The following is an 11203-nucleotide window of genomic DNA, read 5'->3' on the forward strand; positions in this document are numbered from 1 at the left end:
TAGAGGAAAATGTGATACATATTCCGAAAGAGCAACTCTTCTAGTAATAAATCTGAGAATTTCATTCATCTCGGCGCAACCGTTCGGTCTTGACGAATTTTTAACTGAACCCATCTTTTTCAGGATTTTTCGAATGTCAAGTTTCGACTTGACATTTCGAAATTTCATCCAGCTCGGCTTACGCCAGTCCTCCTCCTAACAAACTACAAGCAAGAAACTCGGTTTTATAGCCGATAGCTTTTTGTGGGATGAGAGTCATTTCAATTAGATACACATTACTGGCGTCCAGCCAACGCACTTCGGGTGGTCTTCAATTCTTCATTTCATCCCAGGCTAGGACCAGACCTATCGCTTCTTCTTGCTTGCCCATCTTCAACCATCGAACGTACGAATCACTGATTTTAATTGAGTCTCATCAATATTCTCCAAACGTGAGAAGGAGAACAAAAGATTGTGAATCATGGAATATATAACGTTTTTTTCGTAATTTGGTGCATCCTTTCATGTCCTTTTATTCACAATATCGCTGAAATTATACACAAGGTGTTCAAAGATTGATACATTGTCTTTATGTAGCAGTAATTTTTGATGCTACATCAGTTCAAAAACAGCTGAATAGATAAGATGCAAAATGTTGTGAAGAATTCTCAAAAACGCCTGTCCCAGCTCTGTTTAGGATTCCTTCTAATGAAAACCGCTCTGAAACTCATAAAATTTGAGAAGAACCTGGCTTTTCCCACTGTTTATAAGACACCCTAAGAACGAAGCATCTCGTAAAATAAAAATCTTTTTATGTTCTATAAAAGCCGCACCAGAACTGGAATAACAAAAGGAGTAAAAAAGAGTTTAAATACATCCTGTTTACTATAACCTTTAATTTAATAGTTATCGCCTTGAGTTACCCTTTTTCTGTTCTTCATAGACCAAGAAAAAATAACTTCCAGGAAAGAATTGGGTATGTTCCACTACTACACGTATCACAATATCTTCTTGTTGTTGGTGAGTTATTACGTTCAAGCGAAAAGCTGAAAATAGGGTAAATATTGTATTAAAAATAGCCAGTTATAGTAATGAAATATCATTATGTATTTTGATTGAAGATACACGTATGTGTAGTGACAAATTTTCAATCAACATTTAACACAAAAAGACAATTCGAATCATTCAACTTGTCATAGGTTTAATTCCAGAAGCCACAACAGCAACATATTCATTGTGTAACAGACTCATTCCATTTTGATTTTAATTGAATAATAATGTTGAATGATGGCCGGAATTATAGTTATTTACGAAATGGTGGACGAATCCCAGTTTAAAAAACTCGTTTCGTAGCTGGCGTTCCTAATTTCGAAATATGACAATTTGACAAATAAAATATAAGCAGATTAGCCTGATCATTACGGTGGACATGTTTTTCCCGAATTTCAATTAAGTATTGAAGGCAGGTGTGCCAGGATTAGGTAGCAGAGTTCAAGACTGGTTGAAAAATGTGTCTTGAGGTTCTCGAGTAATCGTCGAAGCTTTTTATTAAGATTTCAAATCAGTCTGACACTGACACTGGTGCAGCTTAAAATTGACATATGCCTGACGTTGAATGAGATTTATGTCGAATGCTATTTTCATATGATATTTCATAATATTTTTACTGAATGAATTGAGAATTAGGTCAAAGAAAATCAAAATTGAGTATTTTAATAATTTTTTTTCACGGTTTATTTTTGTTCCACTTTAATTGTTTTACATACTCTCGATGATTTAATTTTTGATATTTAGGTCACATATGTTTTGTCTACCCACTTATAAGCAAAAAAGTGCTTCTATAAAGTTAATGATATTCAGATAGGTATGTAGTCGACTGTTGATATATTCGGATTTGGGTTGATGATATTTCAACTATCGTAGATTCGGGTGACTTGGGACGATTGTTAAATTCAGCTTGTCATATACCATGATTGGGAAGTCGGATATAAATTTTGAAAAAACTTTGGAATTTGTGATTATATAGTTGAAATTCGGTAGGGAAATAGAATGATGAACCCCTATTACAGCAAAAGTAAATATATTGCAACTTATATGTAGAAAATCTCAACAAAACAAGGGAACTTTGATTTCTGTCGTTCTTTGGTGATTTCATTGTGGAAATAAGGTAAATAATAATATCCTGCGAAAAATCGGCATATTTCCTGCTGTATCTATTCGGCATTGTCCCAAGTCACCCTATGAAACAACAAAATAAATGAATGAGATACGTGTTGCCGTTTGATTTGTAAACAACCTTGTTTCATGACATATCTAACATCCCAATATCCCACGTATACAGAAAAAAACCTATATTTTCATACCAAACTTTCAGATATCTAACGCTGTTTAGGAAAAAATCGAAACTATTGTTATTCCATTTTTCATTTTCCAGTTCACTTTGAAGTGCTCTCTGGAGTGCAATTCTTTATCGAATCATCAACTGTTTGGTTTTCTGAATTCTATAAAGTAACGTCTATGCACTCCATATCCTAGGCCTGCAGTAGGCCACCCTGATTTTCAGACAGAGGAGCAAATATGTCATTTTAGGGGGGTCTAAACCCTTGCTCATTTTTGACCCAAAAAATCGAGATTTTCGAAATTGAGTTTTTGAGCTAGGATGAAAGCCTTATCAACGCTAATTACGAAACCGGAAATCCCGATTGGATCAGACGAATAGAACAGGAGATATCGCGGATTGAAATTTGCAATTTTTGAAAAATGCCATTTCCAAGAAGAAAATCTAAACGGAGGGAGATAGGCTTCCGAAAACGCTTGCAATAGATTCAGCGTATTCGAAAACCTATATTTTCATACCAAACTTTTCGATATCTAACGCTGTTTAGGAAAAAATCGATATTATTGTTTTTCCATTTTTCATTTTCCAGTTCACTTTGAAGGGCTCTCTGGAGTGTAATTGTCTATCAAATCATCAACTGTTTGGTTTTCTGAATTCTATAAAGTAACTTCCATGCACTCCATATCCTAGGCCTGCAGTGGGCCACCCTGATTTTCAGACAGAGGAGCAAATAGGTCATTTTAGGGGGGTCTAACCCCTTGCTCATTTTTGACCCAAAAAATCGAGATTTTCGAAATTGAGTTTTTGAGCTAAGATGAAAGCCTTATCAACGCTGATTACGAAACCGGAAATCCCGATTGGATCAGACAAATAGAACAGGAGATATCGCGGATTGAAATTTGCAATTTTTGAAAAATGCCATTTCCAAGAAGAAAATCTAAACGGAGGGAGATAGGCTTCCGAAAACGCTTGCAATAGATTCAGCGTATTCGAAAACCTATATTTTCATACCAAACTTTTCGATATCTAACGCTGTTTAGGAAAAAATCGAAATTATTGTTTTTCCATTTTTCATTTTCCAGTTCACTTTGAAGGGCTCTCTGGAGTGCAATTGTCTATCAAATCATCAACTGTTTGGTTTTCTGAATTCTATAAAGTAACTTCCATGCACTCCATATCCTAGGCCTGCAGTGGGCCACCCTGATTTTCAGACAGAGGAGCAAATAGGTCATTTTAGGGGGGTCTAACCCCTTGCTCATTTTTGACCCAAAAAATCGAGATTTTCGAAATTGAGTTTTTGAGCTAGGATGGAAGCCTTATCAACGCTGATTACGAAACCGGAAATCCCGATTGGATCAGACGAATAGAACAGGAGATATAGCGGATTGAAATTTGCAATTTTTGAAAAATGCTATTTCCAAGATGAAAATCTAAACGGTGGGAGATAGGCTTCCGAAAATGCTTGCAATAGATTCAGCGTATTCGAAAACCTATATTTTCATACCAAACTCCAACTACACCGGTACTTGTAAACTTGAATTGAAATGCGAAGATGATTCTTTTTTCCATACGATGCTTCGGGAAGAGAGTTAGCCCCCAATCCACCTTTGAGTTAAAAGTTCCTCTACAAATAAGAAAGTTAGCCATCGATTTTCAGCAAGCGATGCCTCGGCTTCAAAGTTTTAATTACATAATTTACTATACAATATAGCTCCCATGCAGAAGGAATCCTTCTTCATTAGCAATGTGCAGTTAATACCGATTGAATCTGGAAGGACATTCTTCCTTCCATAAACGTGCAGGTGTAACATTACAATCTACCGTAATAATCCACAAATGAGCATCTCTTCACTTCGGACTTCTATCGGTAACTTGATTTATCACAGAATGCAGTCGCGAATCGTTGAGGAATTCACTTGATTGAAACAGCTTCTTTTCTGTTGTACCTGCTTGAAGTCAGCTGAGATGAAAATATGTTTGAAGCGATTTTCGCATCAATCTGAAATCTGAATAGTGGTTTCGTTGTTCCATTGTTCCAATTTTCTACTGAATATTCACTGGTATATGGGAGATGATTCCCCAACATAAGCGTCCTATAGCGTTCCTCGAACAACTGAAGAACAGAAGAATCATCACTTGGAAGACTGGACCTGGTCGAAAGACCCTCCCAGTCAAAAGCAAGATTTGGCTACTATTTATTTGAGTACTGAAGGCATTTCTAACGACGAGGGTGATCCTCCACCAAGATCAGCAGAAGATTTTTTACGCAGAGATGATATTCCTCCCAGAGCAATTGAAGGACAAGTTATGTCCCTATGATTTTTTTTTTCTTCATTCGTCATCAAGTCTTCGAATAAGTTTTGATGAAAGCTTTATTATTCACTTTTTTCCTCGTTTTCTGATCTGTTTCTTTGTTTCAGATATCATTTCGAAATGGAAAGAGGATAAAGAAATTTTTATATCGATGGAAAAGAAGCCCTTCAGTATTAAAAGCTTATTCTGTAAACAAATTTGTCATCACTACACTACTCACGGGGAGACAGGGTTTTTTTACCGATGTTTTTCTCTAAGCTCTTGTATCATACTCCAAATTGTATGGTACCCCGTTACACTAACCTTTGCTAAAACTCATATATGCTATATTGTTTTATAACCAAAAATATATTGCTTACATTCACTGTGTCACCTCTGGAAAAACAAAGTTACCTTCAGAATAACTAGCTAAATCTGTGACACTAGACATCTATAGATCTTTTAAACAGAGTTGTATTCAGCCGAAGTACCCCATTTCTCATTTTACTTTTATTTCACAAAACACTCAATTATTTATTAGATAGCGTCCAACTCAGTTTCAAGAGTTAGGTTCTTTGAATTTTTGCTATTTTTATGGTACGTAATGGTCATTATGAGAAAACTGGAAGACGTGGGTGATATATTGTGTTCGAAATAGATTCATCAAGTAAGTGAAAAAATATATTCCGAAATTCATTTCATTCGATAAAACCGTTTGTGAGATAGAACTAAAAATAAAAAAAAATTGTGATTTTTCAACAGCCTGTATCTTTTGAACCGAGCCGATTAGGAAAAAATGGCACAGAAAAAAAGTGTTTCTTTTGACCTCAAGAATCTAAAGTTAAAATATTTGTACGTGTCGAAGATTCACCCTATGTGAAACTATCATTTGGTTGATTGACTACTAGAAAACCTAACCCTACCATCAATCCTTTGATTTTTTCCGATGATGATTCGTGAATAACAGCCACAAAGGCGTCCAATCAAACATTATCGAATACAATGTGAATAAAACTCAACGTGAATCGAAAAAAATGAGACTAGGATAAGGGTTACTGCGTTGGAATCCGAAGTCATGTAGAGAGAAATATTGAGATCAGCGGGGCACTTGGATTTAATAAAAACAATCCAGCCGTCTTCTGAAATATAGCGCTTCGAGCTTTCTTCTTTCTTGGCCATGAAACTGGTCCCGCGGTGCGCTATCCAGCGTTTTTGCGTTTTATTAGGGCACTTGGGGGTATCTGCAGGGTCGTATTAGGTTCGAATTGTTCTCAATAAAGCTAATTAAGGGAAATCAATTACTTTAACAAAGAAGGAAAAGATTATGCTGTAAGGAAGTTTTTAGCGGCATGCAGGAATTGAATTCTGCAAAAAGTACCACCCAGAGCAGGATTCGAACCTACGACCCCCCTATTGCCGGTCAGGTACTCTTCCAACTGAGCTACCCAGGCTGACGTGAGGATCCAAATCGCTAAAAACTTCCTTACATTATATACTATCATCACAAAAATTATACTATCAGAAATGTACTCTCTTACCCCTCAAAAATATTGGAACACAAAAATTTCTATGTGGTTTTTCTTGGCACTAAAAATTCCTGATTTTTTCTGGCAATATTATCCTATCAACCAAAACGCATGTTCTAAATGTGGTCCTATTACAATTTTATAAAAATTTAACTGGAAAAGCTCGGACTGGAGAAGATTTCAAGCAGAAGGTACGCTGCATACGACTCGTTAGCATACGGAAACTACATAATATACAGAGTGGGTGATTGAAAACGAAACAGCAGCTCTGTAGTTTGTTAGAATCGAATTATTTAAAAATGCATGGATACGCCGATTTTTAATTCCAGAGAGACAACTTCTGAGATCAAATTCAAAACCGTATCGCTTCAACCCTTAGTGGTACAATCCGAACCCCTATATTTTGAGTAGGGAAAATGGGGTAGGTAAGTGATACCTCATTTGAAAGGCCTTTCTATTCTGAGTTCAGCATTTTCAATTTTTTTTCATTCAATCCATATGTTCTTGAGATATTCATATTCGAACAATTTTTTGGATACATATGTCTAAGGTTAAATAAGTAATCGATCAAATTTTGAGAAAAATTCAACTTTAGGAAGGTGTGTTATAAACAACATTGCGTATGTATTGGAAACCATCTCTCGTGAAGAAGTATTTGAATGTAAGACCATATAAAATCTGAATTCACTTCTACAGCGTGAGTTTTTGACTCTTACAATTATTTTAATAGTAGATTCTTGAGGTCAAAAGAAGAACTGTTTTCCTTTACCATTTTTTTGAAATCGGCTCGGTTTAGAAGCTACAGGCTGTCCAAAAACCATAAAAAAATGTTATTTTTTGTTCTATCTCACAAACGGTTTCATCGAATGAAATGATTTTCGGAATATAGTTTTTCAATTATTTGATGAAACTTTTGCGAACACAAGATATCACCCACGTCTTCCAGTTTTCTCATTATGACCATGACCACGTAACATGAAAATATCAAAAATTTAAAGAACCCAACTCTTGAAAGTAAGTTAGACACTATATCTAATGAATATTTGAACGTTTTGTAAAATAAAAGCATTTCTCATATTTTCTCGTATAATGCGCCGTTTTCGAGTAATTTGTTCAAAAATATAAGTGAAATTTTAAAAATTGGGACTTTGGCTGAATACAACTCTGTTTAAAAGATCCACAGATGGGTAGTGTGACAGATTTAGCTAGTAATTCTGAAGGAATTCTGTTTTTCCAGGGGTGGCACATTATGAAAACTTAAATCGGCAATATCCTTTTATCAGGGCCGAATCAGCAAAAATGGTATAGGAAAAAAATTGGTTCTTTTCACCTGAAAAATCTACTGTTGAAATAGTAGACTGACTCTGTAGATTAGATCGTCCTTCCAAAATACGTGAAAAAATTGTTAAAACCACCCCTGTTCTGCATAACCCTCTCATTCAACAAGATGTTACGGCAACATCTGCAAGACAGAGGGTATGCCACGAACCTCACGCTGTGTGGTAGATTAAATGGATACTATCACCACCCAGCCACCACCCCTTTTATAAGTCAGATAAAAATGACGAAGTTTTTTGCGACCGATGGTTCGACTTTGATGTACACCGCGTCGAAATAGTGACATATGGCTGCAATTTCTTGTCGCTAAAGTGGCCCCCTAAATTTTCAATATAGCTACTTCCTGGGGGTAGCGATCAGGTAAGATGCGATCCAGAGACAAATTACTTCGGCCAAATTAAACCAATTAGGACTTGGCGTGACAACAGGAAATTGCGGTTTGATATTCTCGGGATTATGAAAATTTCCAGGCAAGTTTCTGTTAGTTCCGGATCTCCAAAAATCCGTGGACATCATAATAGCTACTGATCGTCGTGAATAACAGGTTTCTTTCAACAGTAACAATCTGTTAATGTTCGACAATAATTGAGTAATTTCTGGATGAATGTGGAGGAAAAGAACAGCAGTTTCGGAGTTCTTGAAAACAAAGAAACCATCTGTCTGTTATCGCGAAAATTATCTTCTAGGTTCGTCAAATAGTTTAGCTGTTATATTTGGGCCACCAGGTATAAAGATGTTGTTCTTTCAACTCTCTATTGCATAGAACCCCATAACGCTTTTTTTATGCAATTGGCTTTTCAATGAAAGAAAATATGTTGATCTTTAGTATCTATAAAAGTTGACTTCATTATTGATTTTAGACAATTTTTCATTGTCCAAATTGATTGGTTTAATTTCCTATATACTGCAAAAATTTTATAGTGATATGACTGATAAGTACAAAAATAACGCTGAAAAATCAAGAATTATTGAAAAATATTAATTTTGAATGATAATTATAGAAACAAATGAGGACAACATTGACAAAATATCACATTAGAAGCTCATTAGAATATCAGTTGCCACTACATCTTGGGGGTCTAGGAATTTATGTATATCACAGCAAATTGAAGGACTAAACAAGGATGTTTCATCAGAACTTCATAGAGTAGTTTGTCGAACACTCTGCAGAAAGCAAAATGCAGACAAACTTTTGCATGGAAGAGACCAGAAAGAAGTCAACCACGATGATGCTTGAAAGGGGGATTTTTAACTTCATCTGTTTACATTAAGGGATCACGACAGACGACAATCGTAAAGTTTTATTGTTTCTTCGTCCACATATCCCATAAATTTTTTATGTGACTCATGTGTTTTCAATGTCAAAGCTATGGGAAAAGTAGTAAAATCATTTCCGACCTCACAGACCCATTGATGACTTTGAAGGGTCTTCTAATAGCAATTTCATTTGATGGACAAGACCGCCCAAAATAGTCGGTTGATTTGCTTGGCATGTTTTAAATCGGCAAGTCATGAAGAATGACTAAGAATTGACGGATTAAAAATTTTTTGAACCGGTAATCATCGTTCTTAAATTTCAATCGCATTCGACATAAAAATTGCGATGAAATTATCGAGATATATTGTTGAATCAATTAGTTTTTATAGAACTAGCTGTAGGTATAGGAAAGATACTCTATTCAACACATCAAACTGCCTTATTTCAGGTTGAATCTTGAATCCAACCAAAAACGTGAAAATGTTAGATGAAAGGGAACTTGTAGCAAAGATTCAATGCTTCAAATATAGCAGATTCTCCCACACAATCGCCAGATGGTACTCGGTACCTATGCAGAAACTATTTTGGTTCAATCGCTGACCAACAATTTCTGTCCATCAATCCATTGTGGTATTTTAAACGATACGAAATCGAAAGACTAGACAAGGTCCTTATCGATATTTCTGTAATGAAGGTTGAAAGGCTTAAAATAGGTTCGATATGACACAAGGAAAGTACCATATTCTTCTACGAAAGGATAACTTATCAGATCAAAAGTTACAAGCATTTGTTCACCCAAACACTTTGCCTTAATGCATTAGGGGACACTGATCTTATCTAGGAAACCAGTGTTGTATTAAGCTCATAAAGCAACGGTGCGGTTTCGAACATTTGTTGTATATGGCTTTTGTAGTCATATTGACTTTCAGTTTGTTTTTTCCACTTTTTAATATCAGTTTATAATGATATCTATTGTAATTATTGAAATAACTTGAAAAATTACATAGCAAATGTTGTTTTCGTTGAAAATGAATATTTAGATGCTGAATTTGAGTAAAAATCATTGGCTCTTACAAGATTTTCAACTGAATATGGTGTTGTCGTTGAATTTGTGTCAGAAACAAAATATTTGTAGAGATGAATTGTTTTTCAAGTAAGAATAAGTATCTTTATAAATGATGCCTAATCCTATTAGCAACTTCTCTTTAAAAATCCATTTTTTCCAATAAATTAACAATGGTACATTATTGTGATCGGAAACGCGATAGGTATAATTTTTTTTTCAGCTTCAAATGAAAATCAGAACATAAAACTTCCTCGTAAATTTCACTGGAACCAGCACTGCTCTCTGTACGTTCAGATTTTAATCTTGCGGTCCTGTCACGAAGCTTGGTCAGCTTGACTATTATTTGTATTGGGTCCATAGAATATTTTGGGGTCATTAATGTTCGGAGATCATTGATAAGTCAGTAAGAGCGACGAAGAACGTGTAATATTACAGAAATTAACGCTGAATTACCATGGCAGTGATTCCTGGTCACACTTTGTTGATTTCTGTTAAATATAGACACGATTCGAAATATTTTCCGATGAAAAAGTACCAGAAATTTATAGATAGGGTTTCAGGAAGTGCTATTTAGAATTCAGGTCCGCTCATTTAAATAGTTATACCCTGATATTCTGAAATCCACAATACGTCAGACGGTAGCGAACATATTCAATGTAAGAGAATTTATATAATGTTTCATCTGAATCTAAAAGACTTATATTTCAGCTTAATGTTACCACAATCAGAAAGATTGTGAATGAAGAGGATGACAAAGAATTTCCTCCTATTGGGAGACCCAAAAAAGTGGTGGCATTTGAGAATTTTATGTTTGAGTGAATTAATGCAAAAAGTTTACTACAGGATTTTCCATGAATGTCATCGTAGAATGAGTTCCCGAAAATAGATTTTTCTATTTTTCATTTGACTTGTCCTATCCATTGTAAATGTCTCAAGGTACCAATAAATACCTAATTATTATTATTATATCAATGTATTAAGATGAACAGCCACAAATACGCGCCAGTTGTCCTGTTGATTGTTTATTCATGTGAAATTTGTTGATTTTTGTTGAAGAATTTAACATTCTTGATACCCATTCCCAACCACTGCATCATATGCATTTCATCTTCGGGTTAATATTTTTGAAATCTACAACTGATGTAACGTATTCAAACTTTAGCCAAAGAAGATAACGAACATTAACTCTCCACAAGCTAGTGCATATTATGATATTATACTGATCTCTTGTATTTTCCATGCAAATAACTGGATTTGGTATGCCTTCAATCAGTTTGTATAAACTTCAATTATGCTCGTCACATATTTTCCGAAGAGATTCGACATTGTGATAAAATACGTAATAATAGAAGCTTTTACGTAGAACGTTCAACATAGCGTTGATTCAAAACCCAAAAATGTTTTGA

This window comes from Coccinella septempunctata, chromosome 7 (assembly GCF_907165205.1).
Source record: "Coccinella septempunctata chromosome 7, icCocSept1.1, whole genome shotgun sequence".
Classification (NCBI taxonomy): Eukaryota; Metazoa; Arthropoda; class Insecta; order Coleoptera; family Coccinellidae; genus Coccinella; species Coccinella septempunctata.